The 22,920-nt window shown below is 44.2% G+C and overlaps 1 protein-coding gene across 1 annotated transcript in view; it reads right to left on the minus strand.

Moving 5' to 3' along the window:
• The window catches only part of LOC126252330 (uncharacterized), a 136,763-nt gene that overhangs the window by 113,276 nt on the left and 567 nt on the right, over positions 1-22,920 (minus strand). The gene's annotated exons all lie outside the window — the stretch shown is intronic.

Consider the following 22,920-nt stretch of genomic DNA (forward strand, 5'->3'; position numbering starts at 1 on the left):
GCACTATCACAGCACAGGCCTTTACTGATGTTTTAAGCGCCTTCTTGCTTCCGACTGATCAAGAACAATTCTGGGAGGGCGACTGCATCTTTCAACACGATCGAGCACCTGTTCACAATGCACGGCTTGTGGCGGAGTGGTTACACGACAATAACATCCTTGTAATGGACTGGCCTCGACAGAGTCCGGACCTGAATCCTATAGAACACCTTTGGGATGTTTTGGAACGCCGACTTCGTGCCAGGCCTCACCGACCGCCATCGATACCTCTCCGCATTGCAGCGCTCCGTGAAGAATGGGCTGCCATTCCCCAAGATGCCTTCTAGCACCTGATGGAACGTATGCCTGCAAGAGTGGAAGTTGTCATCAAGGCTAAGGGCTGGCCAACAACATATTGAATTCCAGCATTACCGATGGAGGGCGCCACGAACTTGTAAGTCATTTTCAGCCAGGTGTCCGTATACTTTTGTTCACATGGTGTATGTAAACATGAAGAATAAAGATGTAGAATGTTAATGTCTGTTTAATTCAAAAAGCCTTAAGCGTTTTAAAATAAAAAAAAATCGGAAGCATTACTTTTCTATATGCCCTTGTAGAAGCATTTCATGAAGTTACCAAACGCAGAATGGTTCCATGAGAACTAACGTATGCGCTGCACATACCCAGAGGTTGTGAACACAGCCAGCCCTTGTGGCCAAGCGGTTCTAGGCCCTTCAGTCCGGAACCGCGTTTCTGCTACCGTCGCAGGTTCGAATCCTGTATCGGGCATGGATGTATGTGATGTTCTTAGGTTAGTTAGGTTTAAGTAGTTCTAAGTTCTACTGGACTGATGACCTCAGATGTTAAGTCCCATAGTGCTCAGAGCCATTTGAACCATTTTCTGTGAGTACAGATTACGGTAACAATACAAACAGATGTTTACTGTACGCTGTACCCATGAAAAATAACAGAGGGAAGTCGTGTCATTTGTTTACTGCATCCGTTCGTAATGCCATATAGCTTGCAGTGGAAGATACATGTTTTAGAGCAGCAAATACAAACAAGTGCTCTTAGCTCATAAAGTATGCGTTTTAAAGGCCGTATTTATTGGACAGTTCTGTCTATCACGTTTCAAAGTATGGATTTTTTTCACATCCTGCACAGAATATTCGGAAATTCCCGTTACAAACTTATGGGCTTGTAGAGGTGAGTGAGTACATGATATTCTGAATCTGAGCCCATGTCCGGGAACGTACTGATTCAGTGCTACAGCCATTTGAAAACTTGATGGTAACGCGACCACTTTTACAAGTAACTGATCAGGAGGGCCCGAGTACAACACTTGTTGCACTCATTAATAGCCAAAGATATTGCTCGTGTACTTTTCAACGTGATGCAGTACGGCTTCTTTAACTTTGGGTGCGCGGCGTCTCCTTGGAGCATCGCAGTCGCGCCTGCTGACGGCGAAGGTACCCTTTCTCGAAGCCGTTGCGTAATTGTGGCGAAAAGGATGAGTTATGGAGTCGGACGTTCTGGAGAACAATCTTGATAAAGGAGACGAGCAGTTCTTTCATTACCGTGAGTTTGACCATTCAGAAGGATCATGTTGGTGTATTCTGCAAACGTGTACTCAAGTACGTTGCTCTAACATTCACAGACACGTGAATGAGGCTCGAACCAAGTCAAAGAGGTAGGTGTTAGACATCAAATGACATCAAGCGGCCGACATAACCACATCCCCCCACCCCCTCTCCCACCATAATTACACTGTAGCATACCTAACTAGCAAACATATTTTCAAATGAATAAAATGTTCTCGGGTTTCCAACCGCGTCAATTGGTTAAAACTACACGAGCTTTTGGCCAAGCACTCCTTGGCCATTGTCAAGTGTTATGACTGCCAGTGGGCTGTTGGTGCGCCCTTATATACGCTAGCTGCCGGCTGTGACGTCACTGGTGCCCCTGACTTTGCTATATATGGGTATGTTTTGAGTCGGCGTTCGATGTGCCCTCTTCAAGATCAAATCAATCTTCAGGCCTCCAACGAAAATCCGTCAATTACTGAGACCAGTTAAAGACGCAGTAGATCTCATAACACCTGCAGTCTACGAAATACCTTGTGAGTGTGGCCAGAAGTACATCGGACAAACAGTGCGCACTGTGGAACAACGCAGGAAAGAACATGAGAGGTATTATCGCCTACGCTATCCAGAGAAATCTGCGTTAGCTCAGCATGCGTTAGAAAACGGTCACCACATAAAATTTGACGATGCCTCTGTCGTGGCTCGCACTAACGGCTTCTGGGGCAGTTTAATAAAGGAAGCTATTGAAATAAAAATTACCACAAACACCCTGAACAGATACGGTGGCTTGCAGCTCAGCGCTGCGTGGGATCCAGCGATCTCGCGGTTGAAGAGGGCACATCGAACGCCGACTCAAAACATGCCCATATATGACAATTTCAGGGGCACCAGTGACGTCACAGCCGGCAGCTAGCGTATTTAAGGGCACACCAACAGCCCACTGGCAGTCATAACACTTGACAATGGCCAAGGAGTGCTTGGCCAAAAGCTCGTGTAGTTTTAAGCAATTGACGCGGTTGGAAACCCGAGAACATTTTATTCAATGTTATCGCCGCGAGACTCTGCATTCATACATATTTTCAAATGGCTGTAGCACGGAAACGGTACGTTTCCGGGCATGGGTTCCTATTAAAAATATTATGCATTCACTCCTATCTACAAGTTCTAGAAGTTTCTAACGGGAATTTCCGAACACACAGTATATGACAAATTCTTGGAGCCGTTCTTACTGTGGGGAAAGCAGAAAGAACTACCAGAATTATCGACGCTACTGCCCAAGAAACTGAAAGCAGCTTCGAGTAGAAGTTAAGATATGCTCAATGATCCAACTGTTATGTAAATAAAAAAAGATAATATTTCCAAGAGCTCACGGCAGTCGCTGACGCGAGGCCCGGACCCAATTCATTCGACCCTCGTTTATTTACGCTGGTGTGACCCTCTAGTTTGAGAACTCGAAATGCAGTCGACGGCTCAGTGCCTTCGTGAGAAGCGTGCGAAGTGCTCGTCGGCTGCTCTGCATAGCGACCCTCGTATAAAAGAAGCTTTGCCGGGGATTAGCGCAGTCACCTTGCCCAGAGCTGAGTCAGGCCGCCGCTGCTGCCGACAGCCCCGTTCTCAGCCACATCGCCAGCAAGTGGAGCGGAAGACGCCGCAGCCGCAGGCACTGGCGCCAGTTCCCAGAACTGCCGCCAGAGGGCCACCACTGCTCGATAAAGTAGCTGCAGCCGTCTTCTTGAGACCGAGAGAGCATGCGATGAAGTTCACCAAAAAGTCGCGACCGTTCCGAGCAGTTAACAATATTAAGAATTTTTAGCATCTTGCAGCTCCGTCAGCAACTGTGACAGACTAATATATTGAAAAATCCGCCTCAGTTGCGAACATTTTTTGGTCTTTACCCAGGTTTCGACTAGAATAAGCTAGCCTTCTTCAGAAGCATAAAATTACTGTAACATGCCCGAGTAAGGCACAGTCAACATTAAAAATTAAAACCTGTAGTACCGTGGTACCATGTCGAATCAAAACTACTTAACTGAAGTCCAGCCCCGGCATCACTTCACCACGCGGTCGGTTGGCAGCGGCAATACGTTGGCACTTACCGTTGCACGTAGTTGCCGCTACCAACCGACCGCGTGGTGAAGTGATGCCGGGGCTGGACTTCAGTTAAGTAGTTTTGATTCGACATGGTACCACGGTACTACAGGTTTTAATTTTTAATGTTGACTGTGCCTTACTCGGGCATGTTACAGTAATTTTATGCTTCTGAAGAAGGCTAGCTTATTCTAGTCGAAACCTGGGTAAAGACCAAAAAATGTTCGCAACTAAGGCGGATTTTTCAATATATTAACAATATTAACTTTACCGCCTTGTTCAGGTAATAAACTTTATGTGGTGTCACCGCCAGACACCACACTTGCTAGGTGGTAGCCTTTAAATCGACCGCGGTCCGTTAGTATACGTCGGACCCGCGTGTCGCCACTATCAGTGACTGCAGACCAAGCGCCGCCACACGGCAGGTCTAGTCTAGGGAGACTTCCTAGCACTCGCCCCAGTTGTACAGCCGACTTTGCTAGCGATGGTTCACTGCCTACATACGCTATCATTTGCAGAGACGACAGTTTAGCATAGCCTTCAGCTACGTCATTTGCTACGACCTAGCAAGGCGCCATATTCTTCAAGAATGTATTCTGAACAGATAATATTGTGAATCATGTACCGTCAAGAGAGACGTTCATCATTAATGGATTGAAGTTAAGTATCAAACTAATTACGTCCGCTTTCTGAATTCTAATTCCTTGTCATGTTCCAGACCTCACGTCAGTATAGTCCTTCCCTCCTCACGCCAGCCTGTGTGAGCTAAAACGCATGCATTTCGGCCTCCCCTAGTAACACGGTGTTGGCTCTTCTGCCAACACAACACTTTACATCTCAGCTGTTTGGTCTAGGCAGTGTAAACCATTCAAAACGTGTTTTGCATCACCAGCATATCTGCAGATGTGTGTGATCTTAGGTCTGTGGTTTCCAGCTTTCTTAAGACCACTATCCCTGAACGAGATCAGATGTCATCGAACACCCTGAACAAAATTTGCACTCCTAATTTTAAACTGACAAATAAAAAAAATGGTTCTAATGGATCTAAGCACTGTGGGACTTAACATGTGAGGTCTTCAGTCCCCTAGACTTAGAACTACTTAAACCTAACTAACCTAAGGGCATCACACACATCCATGCCAGAGGCAGGATTTGAACCTGAGACCGTAGCAGCAGCGCGGTTCCAGGCTGAAGCGCCTAGAACCGCTCGGTCACAGCAGCCGGCCTGACAAATCATCTATAGTACTTAGTTAACGTTCAGACAACTGAAACTAACGTGCTTTCTGCTTCTTACACTAAAACAATGTTTTGCTTATTTCTAATAGTCCTTTTTATGTATGGCTTGGTGTCCGCCTTGAACACTGTATGGCATGCTCGAAGTCCAGTCAGTTCTCAATTTCTGTTTTCATTACTGCCATACCCCAAGGTCTGTCTTAACATACTGAAGTTTTGACGAATGGACCATGTGTGCTTAAAGAGCTCTTCCAGTAATAGAAGCTAATAAGCACAGACCTCCTTTAGCTAAAACAATACCAGTTCTACCTTCTCGAATCCCAAGGCATTAAGCTTTCATTCTAATCCTACTGACTGAAAATATACCTTCACTTGTAGAAACTGATATTACAACCCAGATATTTACATGTCAGTTTTTTAAATGAAAAAAGACTTGCCGTTAGAGTTTATTATCGATGACAAGTGATAAGCTGGAGTCACGAACGATGGCGGCCGAGTTTAGGCTTGTTCTGCTTACCTACGTCACGCGTCCTCCTACCGGCAGTAAGCATTCAGTGGTGTTCTGAGCGCTGTGCTCTGAGTGGCGTTGCCAGTGCGAGCATTAGACTTGATCGTAGCGAGTTATTTAGCGAAATTTTTATCCATTTGTTGCGAGTTCTGCACAAGCAAGCGAGAGACATAATTTGCAAGATACCAGCTTTCTTCAAGCGCAAAGCACCTGTATGCGCGTAACGCAACTGTCGCTTCGAATTAGCAACAATCCAGGTCCCATCCGTGCCTATACCTACGTAAAACGCCATCGTTCGTGAATCGGACCACTGAATGAACAAAAAAAGAAATAAATAGAAGAAGTGGCCTAGAGTGCTCTTGGGAAATTAAATAAGCCGGCCGAGGTGGCCGAGCGGTTCTAGGCGCTACAGTCTAGAACCGTGCGACCGCTACGGTCGCAGGTACGAATCCTGCCTCTGGCATGGATGTGTGTGATGTCCTTAGGTTAGTTAGGTTTAAGTAGTTCTAAGTTCTAGGGGACTGATGACCACAGAAGTTAAGTCCCATAATGCTCAGAGCCATTTGAACCAATTTTTGAACCAAATTAAAGAAGTGTTCAAAATTAAATTTTTAATATGTATGAAAGTGAACGTTTATACACTGAAGAGCCAAAGAAACTGGTATACCTGCCTAATATCGTGTAGGGCCCCGAGAGCACACAGAAGTGCCGCAGCACGACTTTGCATGGACTCGACTAATGTCTGAAGTAGTGCTGGAGGGAACTGACACCATGAATTCTGCAGGGCTGTCTATAAATCCGTAAGAGTACGAAGGGGTGGAGATCTCTTCCGAACAGCTCGTTCCAAGGCATTCCAGATATGCTCAGCCGCGTGGAGTGGCCGCGCCCTTGGAGACACCATGTCACCAACTGCTCAGCCTCTCCCGCTGCGGGTTCGAGTCCTCCCTCGGGCATGGGTGTATGTGTTGTCCTTAGTGTAGGATAGTTTAAGTTGGCTTAGAAAGTGTGTAAGTCTAGGGACCGATAACCTCAGCAGTTTGGTCCATTAGGAACTGACACACGTTTGAACATTTAGATATGCTCAATAATGTTCATGTCTGGGGAGTTTGGTGGCCAGCGGCCATGAGTTGCTTACCATACGCCCTTACTCCTGCTGCCACAGACGGTACAGAGGGCTGCATAGAATTTCTTGTGCTTGTCAAGGCTATGGCCCGAGACTAAAACGAATGCCCTTCGTGTCGCAGGGCAGGATAAAGGGCAAGGAGATTGGGGTGTTGTTCCCGTCGACGAAGAAGTCTTCTCAAGCTCGGATTGGCACAGCGTGCCAAAGGAAATCGTCCCTGGCTTCTTCGCAGAAGCCGTCCTAGCATTTGCATTTAGCAATTAAGGGGAACGGCGGTAAACGTATATCTATATGAGCATGCTGCGATTTGAGCAGCTGTTCTTCTGGATGAGACTCCAGTGCCTTACCACTGTTACATTTTATTGAGTGACACATGTGCGATGCGTCACAGCGCGCGCTTAAAGCGTGTAATATTTAGAAGCGAAGCTTGTGATGAGAGCCTCTTCGGCTAGGCCTGTAGTTGTATAATTACAGTGTCATAACGTGACTGACAATTTATTACGTGTAAAATAAGGGAACAACAGGTTTTACGATTTATGACAAAGATATCAGTAAGAGTGCTGAATTGCATAATGTAAGTCATCCACAACATTACTCATCGCAGGTCATTACATTCTTTATGAATTTCATTATACACTCCTGGAAATGGAAAAAAGAACACATTGACACCGGTGTGTCAGACCCACCATACTTGCTCCGGACACTGCGAGAGGGCTGTACAAGCAATGATCACACGCACGGCACAGCGGACACACCAGGAACCGCGGTGTTGGCCGTCGAATGGCGCTAGCTGCGCAGCATTTGTGCACCGCCGCCGTCAGTGTCAGCCAGTTTGCCGTGGCATACGGAGCTCCATCGCAGTCTTTAACACTGGTAGCATGCCGCGACAGCGTGGACGTGAACCGTATGTGCAGTTGACGGACTTTGAGCGAGGGCGTATAGTGGGCATGCGGGAGGCCGGGTGGACGTACCGCCGAATTGCTCAACACGTGGGGCGTGAGGTCTCCACAGTACATCGATGTTGTCGCCAGTGGTCGGCGGAAGGTGCACGTGCCCGTCGACCTGGGACCGGACCGCAGCGACGCACGGATGCACGCCAAGACCGTAGGATCCTACGCAGTGCCGTAGGGGACCACACCGCCACTTCCCAGCAAATTAGGGACACTGTTGCTCCTGGGGTATCGGCGAGGACCATTCGCAACCGTCTCCATGAAGCTGGGCTACGGTCCCGCACAACGTTAGGCCGTCTTCCGCTCACGCCCCAACATCGTGCAGCCCGCCTCCAGTGGTGTCGCGACAGGCGTGAATGGAGGGACGAATGGAGACGTGTCGTCTTCAGCGATGAGAGTCGCTTCTGCCTTGGTGCCAATGATGGTCGTATGCGTGTTTGGCGCCGTGCAGGTGAGCGCCACAATCAGGACTGCATACGACCGAGGCACACAGGGCCAACACCCGGCATCATGGTGTGGGGAGCGATCTCCTACACTGGCCGTACACCACTGGTGATCGTCGAGGGGACACTGAATAGTGCACGGTACATCCAAACCGTCATCGAACCCATCGTTCTACCATTCCTAGACCGGCAAGGGAACTTGCTGTTCCAACAGGACAATGCACGTCCGCATGTATCCCGTGCCACCCAACGTGCTCTAGAAGGTGTAAGTCAACTACCCTAGCCAGCAAGATCTCCGGATCTGTCCCCCATTGAGCATGTTTGGGACTGGATGAAGCGTCGTCTCACGCGGTCTGCACGTCCAGCACGAACGCTGGTCCAACTGAGGCGCCAGGTGGAAATGGCATGGCAAGCCGTTCCACAGGACTACATCCAGCATCTCTACGATCGTCTCCATGGGAGAATAGCAGCGTGCATTGCTGCGAAAGGTGGATATACACTGTACTAGTGCCGACATTGTGCATGCTCTGTTGCCTGTGTCTATGTGCCTGTGGTTCTGTCAGTGTGATCATGTGATGTATCTGACCCCAGGAATGTGTCAATAAAGTTTCCCCTTCCTGGGACAATGAATTCACGGTGTTCTTATTTCAATTTCCAGGAGTGTACGTTGCAGAATAAATAATTGTATGCTGGAGAATAACTTTTAAACTATAGAAACTTTCCTGATCCAAAGCACGGAGGACCGTCAACTTTTTTTTTCCTCTCCTGTCTGCTGACGTTTCATTTGGCCCTTTACGACTTCCTCTTCCGTGTCAACCTTCCTGTTCATTTCGGCGTAGCAGTTACATACAAGATCTTCAATTATTTGTTGGTTATATTCCTACCTCTATCTTATTCAACAGTTTATGCCCTCTGCGGCTTACTTTGGCACCATGGAAGTTATCCCCTGATGTCTTAAAACACATTTTGTCATCCTGTCCCTTCTTGTAGTCAGTGCTTCCAACATATTCCGTTCTTCACCGATTCTCCCGAGACCGTTCTTATTTCTCATCTCATCAATCTACTTGATTTTCAGCATATTTCTGTAACACGTCTGAAACCCTTCTATTTTCTGTTCTAGTTGTCCAACAGTTCTGTGCTCCAAACGTACATTCTCTGGAGTGTCTTCTTCAAATTAAGACCTATGTCTGATGACAGCAGGCCCCTTTTGTCGAGTAATGCTCTGTTTGCCTGTGGTAGACTACCTCTGCTCTCTGCGTCGTCCACATTGCTTCATTATAACCCGACTTCAATTCCTTTGGAATGCTTATGAACTGCTGAGCGTAACGCTGAAGGCAGTTGCTCATGTACAGACACTTCTGCTTCCATGTAACCCTACAGCTACTGTACAGGGAAGCCGTTTTCTTGTAGACCACTCACACACTTTCCGTCACTTTGTTTGCTTGCGTTTTTGAAATGAGTTAAATAGCCCAAAGCAGTGGTAAAGCAGATAAGAGGATACCGGTTAATTCCTATATAAAAAAAGTAAAAGCGCGCCCAGGCACGGTTAATAATTCTGTTTATTAGGAAAAAATAGTGCCGTTACTTGTTCCGAACCGACAGGGTTACCATCAGCCGGCTGTTCACGTTTAAAATAACATTATGCAGTTGATATCATGTTGGATGATTCTCATTGTGGTGAATGTTTCTTGGGATGTTGGTGCCCTATAGCAATAAACGAAAAGAAAAAGAGGCTAATCTTCTGTTATTGAAGACATCAGTGAACTAAAACAATGTAAATAACGTTTACGATAATGGCTGAATTATAGGCTATCTATATTGCATCAAAATGTTGCGTCATTTTATAGTACTGAAAAATAACTAAGCTCTTACATTAGAAATTTGCCTATGTTGTTTTAATTAATTGTTAAGATCAGTTACAGTGAATACTCCCTTTTCTCTCATCGTTTATTCTTCTGGGACACAACCATCCTAATCAACCTTCGCCACAACGAGAATCAGCCCTTTTCACAAGTGCAGCATAAGCTAAGCGCTATTTCAAACGTGAGCGGCCGTCTGACGATGAATTCTATTATTTTTAATTAATAGTGCTGTTAACAGTGACTGGTTGCTACTTTTACTTTATTGAAAAAATTAAGCTTGATTTCCACTATACCACGGTCTCACGGTGTCAAATTTCAACAAAATGGCATAGCAACAATTTTTACTGCATATTTTGCAACGAACTCTGTTTCGGTTCATGATTATTCTGGATAATATATTTTCCTGTGAAATGGCACCAAATGAAAGTTGACGCGTGAAAGACTAACAGTCTTCAGCTATATTTCATAATACATGTTACGTTCGATAGGCTGTTAGCGTTTGTATAGGATTACGGGATTAGCAGGATCGATGCTCGCTGTTTACATGGCTCGTCGCCCTGCCAGATTAAGCGCGGACTCCCTGAGCGGTTAAACGTACGCGGGCCGCGTCGCGCGCGAAGGGGAAGCCAGAGGACGAACGGAAATGGCGCGCAGTAGACGACGCATTCAGCGTAATGCTGCAGAGGGCGTGCGGGTCGGTACGGGCGACTGGCGACGCCGTTGCTGACGTCGTCTGAATGCCGTGGCGGCGCCTGCGCTCGCGACGGAAAGGGGGGGAGGGGGGAGATGAAACGGGGTGGACATGCAGGGGAGGGGGGGGAGTGTCTGCACGCTGACCTGCGACACGCCAGCGACCGCGGCGCGGGACGGAGCTGGCCGACGTTTGAAAGACCACCGACAGGGTGCTCTGCTAGCACCAGCTTTTCTATTGCGTGCAGATTCAGGACAGACCGATCGATCGACAGTACGCAACGAGACACGGTTATTTGTAAGGGAAGCATACTCCCAAAGGGCTCTTGGCTCTTCTTCCATACTACATTCATCGTGAAGTTAAAGCTCGCGTTTTCGTAGCCATGGTCTTTTTTAAAATTCCAAATGTTTTGGAAAATGGATCCTGCTTTGAGTAAACATGTTTCAGCGAGTCACCATCGTCAGTGGGTTCCGTCAACACCGACTCAAAGGAAGGCCTCGGCGCTTGTTCGTGACGTCGCGCCAGCTAGGCAAGGCGAACGCCAGGTCTGTTGCAGGCATACTCATAATGGTGGTGTCTCCCTCTCTGACACAGGAGAATGTGAAACTATTGGCGGTAGTTGACCAACACACATTGTTCTGAGAGATTTCTGCAATCAATTAATTGTGCAATTCATTACACTTCTTAACAAATAGTGTACTCCTGAACTTAAATTTCCACCTTTTTTAAGGATTGACATACAAAAACAAGTTCATGGTCCAGCTGCAACAGAATTTGTGCTTCTTTACCTTATTTGTAAGTCTGACGAAGTTACGTTTGTACTGGGTTACTTTTACAAGAAACTGTGAACATATTGGTGCTCTTCTTTAGGTATCTAGGTTAATGAAATATCTTACGATTGTACACGTTGGGGGAGGGGGTGGGAGACAGAAGAAGAGGCAAAAGAGAGATGCTTGTTTTACTAAATAAATTTTTTTTTATCTTATAAAGTTTCTCCTTTCAGTTGCAAGAGGGGAATATTTATCTTTTCTAATGTGGATGTTTAAAAAAGTTTAAGCTCAGCAGTATTTTCGATGTATGAAGCTATTTTGTTTCCTGTTTAAAATTCCTTTCGTTGAAAACGACTGCCGGTCGGAGTGGCCATGCGGTTCTAGGCGCTTCAGTCTGGAACCGCGTGACCGCTACGGTCGCAGGTTCGAATCATGCCTCGGGCATAGATGTTTGTGATGTCCTTAGGTTAGTTAGGTTTAAGTAGTTCTAAGTTATAGGGGACTGATGACGACAGATGTTAAGTCCCATAGTGCTCAGAGCCATTTGAACCATTTTGAAAACGACTGTAATCTAATGACTGGCAACAGTTGGACATTTACACATGTAAATTAGTTCACATTTCCAATGACGATGTCAAACGAAAATAAATAAATAAATAAAAGAAACGAGTTCATTGTAAGGGGGTTGGCATAAGTTTCGATAACAGAATGGATCAAGTAAATGTAGTTTCTTGAATGTAAAATTTCCGAAGCTTGCAATGGGGTAAAGCATCTTCTCATATTGATCTACGCTTGTTTCGACAGGTTTCAGTAATAAAGAACTATGATCTTCATTTGTAGCTTTACGATAGTAAGAAAATCTTTCATCTAAATAAAACTGCAGAATCCAAAACAATACCAAACGGTTTCTCCAAAAATAGGAGATTTATAGTGATAAGCACGCCCAGGCGTTTCTGCCTGCAACAGACCTGGCGTTCGCCGTGCCTAGCTGACGTGACGTCACCAACAAGCGCCGAGGCCTTCCTTTGAGTCGGTGTTGGTTCCGTTTACTTTCTTATTAACACATACCGTTGTTCATGTTATTGCACTGCAGATAATAGACGGATATATGAAAAACATAATCTTTTCTTCTATTTTTCCGAGTAACTTGACGGAAAATTTTCGGCATACATTGACCTCAGTATTAATGTTCGGGGAAGCGGAATCATTAGTCCGAGAGTAAACCTCGAAATGCAGAGCGATATTGTCGAATTTTACCCTGGGAACCATGCGTTACGGTTATTAAGCTTACTTGGTTTTCGGCAGCTATATGTAAGTCCGCCGGTATTCCATAACGTGCAACGTGATTAATCTCTTTACATAAATGTGATGAATTGTTTCAGAGTGGAGAACACTGCTGAACCGGTTCAAATCACAGCATCGACAGGTGATACATGCATGACTGTCCGTTCGTTAATGACAGTCTAACCTATACTAAGTACTCACGTGTTATTGGCTGTAACCTAAAACTCTTCACAGATGATGCAGTTAACTCAAGATAGCTGCACAAATTCCGATTCTACTTTGGACGATACTGCGAATGTACACAGGCGGCTAGTCTATACGAAGAATGATGTGGGAGCTCTGAGATTCATCAAAAGAGTTAATGTGTCCTTGTGTTACTTCAAACAAGTACAACTGAGAGGGTGAAAAAACAGATAATTACACGAGATAAGGCTACGGTAAATGTACTGCACCTGTAATTGGCAGAAGAGAAGCTCAAATGTCAGGACGGTCACTTTCATTTAGTTTTTCTGTTTTTTTCTAAACTCAAGTCGGAAGAAAGGCAAAATATTTCGTTCGAGGTCTGAACCGAGTGCCATCCCAGCCGTCACCAGCGTCCACGACAAAAATTTAGCTGCACGTGAATAAAGTGCCTGTTTCCTCCTGACTGCTAGTAAAATCTAATTTTGGAGGTCGTCTCCAAAGACAACAGATTTAAGTTCTTTATGAAAATGTCCTACCCGCAGCATACTATAAGACAGCGCTTTGTCCCTGGAGTGTACTTGGAAGTCAGTTCTCTCACACAAGTATTTTGACTTTGTAATTTTCAATATAAAACATTTTTAAGTCACCTTCGCTAATGTGACTGCCCCAACTGCTTTCTGCATACGAAGTGTTTTAAGGGAACATCTCCCTTTCTTTTATCATATATATTTTTATATCTTGTGCATTTTATCTCTAGCGCCTAGCTAGGAGTCTCATTTTTGTATGTCGTGTGTTGTTTTCGATGGCCTTCTGGCTATCCCTACATTCTTTTACGGACGATTCCTTTGCTCACTTTCGTCTTTCTCTTCCTTAGCTTCCTTTGACTTCTCAGCAGTTCCATACACACAACGGCCATCTTTTATCCTCCCTTATTTTGAAACATCCCGCCCATCTAACGTATCTATTTTTAACAATTTCAGTGTTCTTATAAAAGTATAAAGCGCTGACATCTTGGCAATACACAGAGCGTCCTTGAAAATGGCAAAGGATGTACATTATGGAAAGTCACTAATTGTGAATCATGGCCACTGAAGTGAGACACATTTACATTAGCACATATGGACAGCTATTGGAAAGTGCTGTAGATTGTCACAGAGATAGTAGATGCCTTTCATTTATCACGAATGTAAGTCAACAGGATGATGCACTTCAGAAAAAGAATTTAATGTTTTCACGTATGTTGATAGGTTATTGCTGTGATTTAATGTGTTTATTATTCTTGTACGGTCACACGTGCATTTTTTACATTCAAAATGAAACTGCAATGCTTTGAAATCGGTATGTATAAACAGCATAATGGAATTTATTTTCCTTTTTGCTAATGAAGATTGTAGTTGCGAACCTAACACACTCCACCACAATACAGAAAATCAACAAGACTATTATTTTTCTTTTTTCAGTTGCTCTAGCCATAATTTCGTCGACAATACTTTAATATGTTTTTCCCTGATGACTGAAAACCTCTACGAAATATTTAGAAAAATACTTCATTTGCACTGCAGTTAGTGTCCGATTAACTCGATGGGGGTCATCAGTCCCGAAGACTTAGAACTACTTGAACCTAACTAACCGAAGGACATCACACACATCCATGCCCGAGGTAGGATTCGAACCTGCGACCGTAGCAGCAGCGCGGTTCCGGACTGAAGCACCTAGAACTACTCGTCCACAGCGGCAGGCCCTCTCATAGTTCGGTGGTTTATTAAATATATAGATACTCGAAATTCAATTCAAAACATTTAACTCGCGATCCCTGCAACCTGCAAGACGATCTGTCATCTAGTGTTGACGTCCTAACAAACGTCAGCGACTTTTTTCTGGTCATTAGAAAGAAGTAGAGCATCAGCTTGCATTTTCGTAGCATATTATTTTCTTGAAAAATATGTAGTGGCGTGAAAACGGACATTTGGAAAAGATGCATAAAAAAGAACAATGTTATGGCGTCTTTCATGTATTTTGATACGTTGCATATATTTTGTAAATTTCTGTCTTCAGGGTGTAAAAATGTTCAGTCTCTATGCAACTGAGGTGCGTTGCCCACCAGAAATTGTTATAAACTGTTTTTTATTAGAAACTGATATAATAAAAACTTCATCGCCAATGAACTTATAAGTCAAAAAATAATAAATAAGCCTTATCTGTACATTTGCCCAGGTGCTTCTGGTTAACAAACGAATAAGAGACAGAACTATCAGACTCAGGTTCGTTTCTCCTCCGAATAAAGCCGTTGCTGCACAGACTGTAACCTAGAAGAGACACTGGCGCGCCGGCCGCGGTGTCCGAGCGGTTCTAGGCGCTTCAGTCCGGAACTGCGCGACCGCTACGGTCGCAGGTTCGAATCCTGCCTTGGGTATCGATGTGTGTGACGTCCTTAGGTTAGTTAGGTTTAAGTAGTTCTAAGTCTAGGGGACCGATGACCTCAGATGTTAAGTCCCATAGTGCTCAGAGCGATTTGAACCATTTTTAGTCACTGGCGCCCATCCCTGATTCCGCGTATTCTTTGCAGTGAGATGGTTTTGCAAACATATTTAAAACTTGTCACGTCTCTAAAGATTCAAAACTTCGCGGGTGTATTCTGGTTTAAGTTTTGTCGATGTAGATGAAGTCAATGCAGGTAGCTCTGAGAACGTTCTGGTACGCGTCTGGCCACACCTTTTTCAACGCTCTGAGTCGAACACGTATTGACGAAGTTTTTGGTCTGAAACTAAAGAAAAGAAAAGAAAAAAAATCTGCAGACAGAGTAACAACCGGAACATCCGAGCGTGCTCTACTGTACACTTTCCAGCGTTTGTTAAACGTTCAAAAGAAAGAGATAGTGGCGTACTACATTTACGAACTTTTCCTGTAAGAAAATGGCGCAATCTGCCTTTTGTATTCACTATTTTTTCGTGGCCGGCGCCTGTTTCAGTTTAAAGCAAAGCAATTTTTTCCTTGCATTTAAAAAATTATTAGTTATAGATGTTTTTAGTGATCGAGAAAGTTGGAGGCCGAACTTAAATAATTTTTTTAGGTGATCCACTGTATGGCAGTGCGTTGTCCTGGATCTATAGTGGGATATTTTTAATTAGTGGCATTTGGCATGAAATGTCGGTAGACATCCACAACCGTTCATATACATGATGTTTCACACTCCATGTTACACCCTTCTAGAGGCTGAAGGGGGAGTTAGTAGATCAAGTTTTACGTAGGAACCCATGTCTGGAAACGTCATACAACGATGCAATACAGCTTCGAAGTTATAGGTTCCAGCGCCTGTAAATGTATATACGAGGGTAATCCCAAAAGTAAGGTCTCCTATTGTTTTATAAGTACGTAGACCTGTTTATTTCTACAATGGTTTACATCAGTTTACAGCTTGAACAATTAGCAATTTTTCGACATAATCACCATTTCTGTCGGTGCATTTTTGTAGACGCTGTGGCAGGTTTTGTATGCTCATGTCATACCAGCTCGCCGCCATGCTTTTCAGAAAGTTATGAATCTCTTCTTTCGCCTCGTCGTCGGATATGAATCGCTGGAACCACAATTAACGCCGACAGGTACAGTGAGACTCCGAAAAAACTCAAACGGGCAATTCTGAACCGGAGAAGAGGAATGTTGAGCAAGGGCGTACACATTCTCCATTCGCCCACACATCGCTTGGCAAACCGTTACTCTCCCGCAACAGTTTCAGTGGAACATAATCAACCAACTACCCTATAGTCCTGACTTGGCGTCCAGTGACTATCACATGTTCCCTGGGTTAAAAGAACATTTGGCCGGAAAGCGATTCAGCTCCGACGACGAGGGGAAAGAAGAGGTTCCTAACTTTGTGAACAGCATGACGGCGAGCTGGTATGACGTGGGCATCCAAAAAGTGCAACAGCTTCTACAAAAATGCATCGACAGAAATGGTGATTATGTCGAAAAGTAGCTAAATGTTCAAGCTGTAAACTGACGTAAACCATTGTAGAAATAAACAGGTCTATGTACTTATAAAAAAAATAGGAGACCTTACTTTTGGGATTACAGGGTGCTTCCGTGATGATGTTACAAACTTTCTACAATGATGGAGAAGGATAAATGTACCAATTTGAGGTAAGGGTGCCTGCACGAGCCGAAAGTTATAATCTAAAACCGTTATGATGCCTCTGACAATGGAATACATGTCCTGGTGCTGTTGTTGCTAAGATTGTAGGGAAGGCAGTTTCCAGAGATGGCAGTATGCGTGGGATCTAAAATGCATAGCCTAAGAGCCATGATCACTTGTTTAATAGAGGAGATGTATTTCACAGTAGCGAAGATGAACAAGTGCTCATGGCTCCTCAGGTATGCGTTATAGAGTCCTCGTTTGCTGGACTTCTTTCCTTGTTCTGGTCCATGTTACCACCTCTGAAAATTGCCTTCGCCACAGTCTTAGCAACAAGTACATGTTTTCCACCGTCAGAGGAATCAGAACTGTTTTCACTTGTAATTTTCTACTCGTTCGTTTCCGACACAGGGATGACGTTTTCGGACATGAGTTCCTACGTGAAACTTGATATTCTAAATCCCCTCTTCAACCTCTAAAAGTGTGTAACATGGAGTGTGAAACACCCTGTAAGTAGTTAAGTCGTAACTACACAATCAGTTGTGACACTACAGTAGTTCTGTAAGTGCTGAACAGTTATTACTTGTGCGATCAAGAATTTGCTATAATTATTTAAGCGGTGAACAGTATGGTGGTGGACCTCCTCCCAGATGTCGTGTCTTATATATTATGGAAATGGAAGAGGATGTAGATGAAGATGAAATGGGAGATATGATACTGCGTGAAGAGTTTGACAGAGCACTGAAAGACCTAACTCGAAACAAGGCCCCGGGAGTAGACAACATTGCATTAGAACTACTGACAGCCTTGGAAGAGCCAGGCCTGACAAAACTCTACCATATGGTGAGCAAGATGCATGAGACAGGCGAAATACCCTCAGACTTCAAGAAGAATATAATATTTCCAATCCCAAAGAAAGCAGGCGTTGATAGATGTGAAAATTACCGAACTATCAATTTAATAAGTCACGGCTGCAAAATACTAACGCGAGTTCTTTACAGACGAATGGAAAAACTGGAAGAAGCCGACCACGGGGAAGATCAATTTGGATTCCGTAGAAATATGGGAACACGTGAGGCAATACGGACCCTACGACATATATTAGCAAATAGATTAAGGAAAGGCAAACCTACGTATCTAGTAGCATTTGTAGACTTAGAGAAAGCTTTTGACAATGTTGATTGGAATACTCTCTTTCAAATTCTGAAGGTGGCAGGGGTAAAATACAGGAAGCGAAAAGCTATTTACAATTTGTACAGAAACCAGATGTCAGTTATAAGAGTCGAGCGGCATGAAAGGGAAGCAGTGGTTAGGAACGGAGTGAGACAGAGTTGTAGCCTATCTCCGATGTTATTCAATCTGTATATTGAGCAAGCAATAAAGGAAACAAAAGAAAAGTTCGGAGTAGGTATTAAAATCCATGGAGAAGAAATAAAAACTTTGAGGTTCGCCGGTGACATTGTAATTCTATCAGAGACAGCAAAGGACTTGGAAGAGCAGCTGAACGGAATGGAGAGTGTCTTGAAAGAAGGATATAATATGAACATCAACAAATGCAAAACGAGGATAATGGAATGTAGTCGAATTAAGTCGGGTGATGCTGAGGGAATTAGATTAGGAAATGAGACACTTAAAGAAGTATATGAGTTTTGCTCTTTGGGGAGCAAAATAACTGATGAAGGCCGAAGTAGGGAGGATATAACATGTAGACTGGCAATGGCAAGGAAAACGTTTCTGAAGAAGAGAAATTTGTTAACATCGAGTATAGACTTAAATGTCAGGAAGTTGTTTCTGAAAGTATTTGTATGGAGTGTAGCCATGTATGGAAGTGAAACATGGACGATAAATAGGTTGGACAAGAAGAGAATAGAAAGCTTTCGAAATGTGGTGCTACAGAAGAATGCTAAAGATTAGATGGTTGGATCACTTAACTAATGAGGAGGTATTGAATAGAATTGGGGAGAAGAGAAATTTGTGGCACAACTTAACTAGATGAATGGATCGGTTGGTAGGACATGTTCTGAGGCATTAAGGGATCACCAATTTTGTACTGGAGGGCAGCGTGGGGGGTAAAAATCGTAGAGGGAGACCAAGAGATGAATACAAAAAGCAGATTCAGAAGGATGTAGGCTGCAGTAGGTACTGGGAGATGAAGAAGCTTGCACAGGATAGAGTAGCATGGAGAGCTGCATCAAACCAGTCTCAGGACAGAAGACCACGACAACAACAACATCATCGAAATTGTTTCATGTGAAACATTTCAGGAGATTAAGATGTGGTACATCGTTTATGTAATCTTGATTTTAACGTAATTAGCTAGGTATTGTTATTCTAAAGATTACTGAAGATTTTATTGCAAAGAGGACCAGCCAATTAGCACGTGGAAAAAGAAAAATGACCTTTCTTGTAAACGGTATAAAGAAATTCCTTGCACTATTTAGTTATTGAATGGGATCATGAATTTAAAATCCTGTTTCCATGGAATATAGAACTTGGTTGTGTAAGACGATGCAACGAGGCCGGGATAAGGATGAAAGCAGACTAAAGCTTCACCAAAAATTCCGGGTGTGTAACCGTGTCGATATTTCAAGTAACCTTCGTTAGGAGACAAAGACCTCGGATGCCTACGCACACAAACTGAAGCCGATTAAATAAGTTTTCCTCAAATATTAAATACAAAGCTGTAATCTGCTCTTTTATAATCAAAGAAGTAATTTGTGAAATTATGCGCTGTTACTGCATGCTCAAGATGGGAAACGCGAATAACAGGAAAACAGGAAATCATAATTGTTTGAAAATGGGTAAAGCTGAAGAGCCCTGAAAATTATGATCTTTAAATGGCGTAGGCAAGGAGAGAACAATGGGGGAGGTCTTTGATAACGGAAAGAGCAGATTTCTGTGTAATGTGCTAAGACTTAGATGACTGGATGTAGAAAGCAAAAGTTATACTGAAGTACGGAAACTAATTGTTGAGGGTGTGGCGCCTCTGCGGTGACAGAGAGACAGTAGCACGGCGGAAAGAAATGAAGGACTACATCAAGTTGTTAACAGGAGAAGAACACGACAAAAATGCAGATGACTCCCACTAAAGTGGAATGAAGCGTCTGTGTCGCTTATTGTTAGAATAAGTAGTGTATTACTATGCGCGACGGCCTGGTGGCAGCGACCGTCGGTAAACCGCCGGTATGCATAATGGACGATACCTGGGGACTCCGGGAGGCTACAATGAGTTAATACCGTGCTGACGTTGAGATGATCAGGCATGAAGCGTATTATTCAGTAAGAGGTTAGGAGGGGGAGGGGGTGTTTCTGTTTAGTCTTCCTGCATATGCGGTATTTTGGCTCTTGATCGGCTTAGTCCCCGCCTTCCGAGGACTTAAATATCCTTGAATACATGCCTTGAAAATGACGGGGCCCTCACCTGTCGAAATACGTAGGAGAATGAAACCTGGGATGACACAAACATTGACAATGACACTAGTAACGTCATACAGACAGTGGCCAGAACTAACAAACACACACCTAAAGTTATTATAGCTGTTAATTACGTCTAAGCCGGCCGCTGTGGCCGAGCGTTTCTAGGCGCTTTAATGTGGAACCGCGCTGCTGCTACGGTCGCAGGTTCGAATCCTGCCTCGGGCATGGATGTGTGTAATGTCCTTAGGTTAGTTAGGTTTAAGTAGTTCTAAGGCTAGGGGTCTGATGACCTCAGATATTAAGTCCCATAGTGCTTAGGGCCATTTGAACCGATTGTCCAATTACGTCTAAGTACTAAGCATTACATTATTTTAAGCCATCTCGTGGTTTGTAATACCCAATGGGATGTAAAACCTGTTGAAGAGTATATTTAATTTTAATAACACCAGCATTGGAGAACATGCAATTTTAATAACACATACAACACACACGCTTGTCAAAATGTCGTGGTATTTTATTTTCAGTACCTTTAGTATCAGTTGTGTCATGAGTTAACTCTATAACAGGAGTGATCCAGGAGTGCGAGACTTGGCGTTTTCCCAAGGCTGTCAGCTCCGGCTGGCTCGGTAGGAACATCATTGTCATCTCTATCTGTGTCTTTCCTATGATGTTGTTTTACATCTTCTTCAGCGTTACAAAATTATGTCACCTTAGTTTCATTTTCCAGTTTATTATTTTATATAATTATCTTCTAACCAGCCTTGTAAACTGTAATTGCATGTGTTTCAAATGTTAACGAAGAGAGGTAAAAAAATAAAGGAAAAAAGACGAGAAAACTGGTGCAGCTTCACGTGGCTAAGGTCGGAAGACATCGAGAGCAGTCGGAAGCTGCCCATACTTGCTGCTGCCCACAATGAATAACTAAGAGACCAGCAAACCATGGATGGGTACGAGGGTTGGAACTTAAATAGTGACAACTTTTTATATATAACTTATGCGTGTTTCAAAGCTTTACTGTCCTTCGAAGTAGTCAGCAGCATTATGCATAACCCTTTACCAGCGATGTTGAAGCCATAGGATACCCTCAAGCCGCCCGCTGTGACCGAGCGGTTCTAGGCGCTTCAGTCCGGAACCGCGCTGCTGCTACGGTTGCAGGTTCGAATCCTGCCTCGGGCATCGATGTGTGTGATGTCCTTAGGTTAGTTGGGTTTAAGTAGTTCTAAGTCTAGGGGACTGATGACCGCAGATTTTAAGTCCCATAGTGCTTAAAGACATTTGAATCATTCTGATACCCCCAAGCAGCGCCGTTTGTGTCCTTGGTTCGAGTGCAGCCGTCTATTGTTCTGCGAGTATCTGTAACAGTTCTGAGGTGAGAGTCAGGAAGTACTTCCTTACTCTTAGAAATGAAGCTGAAGTCACGAGGGCTTAAGTCCGGGGAGTGTGGAGGATGGTACAGCACTTTCCAGCGCCATCGCACAAACAAATCAGTCGCAACATGCAGCATTGAGGGTATGATCTGGAGTGCCCCAGGAAAGTGTGGTAGGTCCGCTGTTGTTTTCTATCTACATAAATGATCTTTTGGATAGGGTAGACAGCAATGTGCGGCTGTTTGCTGATGATGCTGTGGTGTACGGGAAGGTGTCGTCGTTGAGTGACTGTAGGAGGATACAAGATGACTTGGACAGGATTTGTGATTGGTGTAAAGAATGGCAGCTAACTCTAAATATAGATAAATGTAAATTAATGCAGATGAATAGGAAAAAGAATCCCGTAATGTTTGAATACTCCATTAGTAGTGTAGCGCTTGACACAGTCACGTCGATTAAATATTTGGGCATAACATTACAGAGCGATATGAAGTGGGACAAGCATGTAATGACAGTTGTGGGGAAGGCGGATAGTCGTCTTCGGTTCATTGGTAGAATTTTGGGAAGATGTGGCTCATCTGTAAAGGAGACAGCTTATAAAACACTAATACGACCTATTCTTGAGTACTGATCGAGCGTTTGGGATCCCTATCAGGTAGGATTGAGGGAGTTCATAGAAGCAATTCAGGGGCGGGCTGCTAGATTTGTTACTGGTAGGTTTGATCATCACGCAAGTGTTACGGAAATGCTTCAGGAAGTCGGGTGGGAGTCTCTGGAGGAAGGGAGGGGCTCTTTTCGTGAATCGCTACTGAGGAAATTTAGAGAACCAGCAATTTTACTGCCGCCAACTTACATTTCGCGGAAAGGCCACAAAGATAAGATAAGAGAGATTAGCGCTCGTACAGTGGCATATAGGCAGTCATTTTTCCCTCGTTGTTTGGGAGTGGAACAGGGAAAGAAGATGCTAGTTGTGGTACGAGGTACCCTCCGCCACGCACCGTATGGTGGATTGCGGAGTATGTATGTGGATGTAGATGTACTAACATATGCACCCGAGCATTTTCCAGTAAAATGATGGATACGCTCTTCAGGAATTGTCGCCACTTTTCCTCTAAGCCAGTGGAAGGTTCTTTTCGAAAAATGAACGAATTAGGGTAAGATGCGGCAGACTTTTTGCAGGGCCCGCTCATCATTTTGCAGAACGATGCTCGGACGCATATGGTGCATGTTGTGACCGATTTGTTCCATCGATGGGGCTGGGAAGTGCTGTGTTAAGCACCACACTTCCCGCACTTAAGCCCCACTGACAT

This window comes from Schistocerca nitens, chromosome 4 (assembly GCF_023898315.1).
Source record: "Schistocerca nitens isolate TAMUIC-IGC-003100 chromosome 4, iqSchNite1.1, whole genome shotgun sequence".
NCBI lineage: Eukaryota > Metazoa > Arthropoda > Insecta > Orthoptera > Acrididae > Schistocerca > Schistocerca nitens.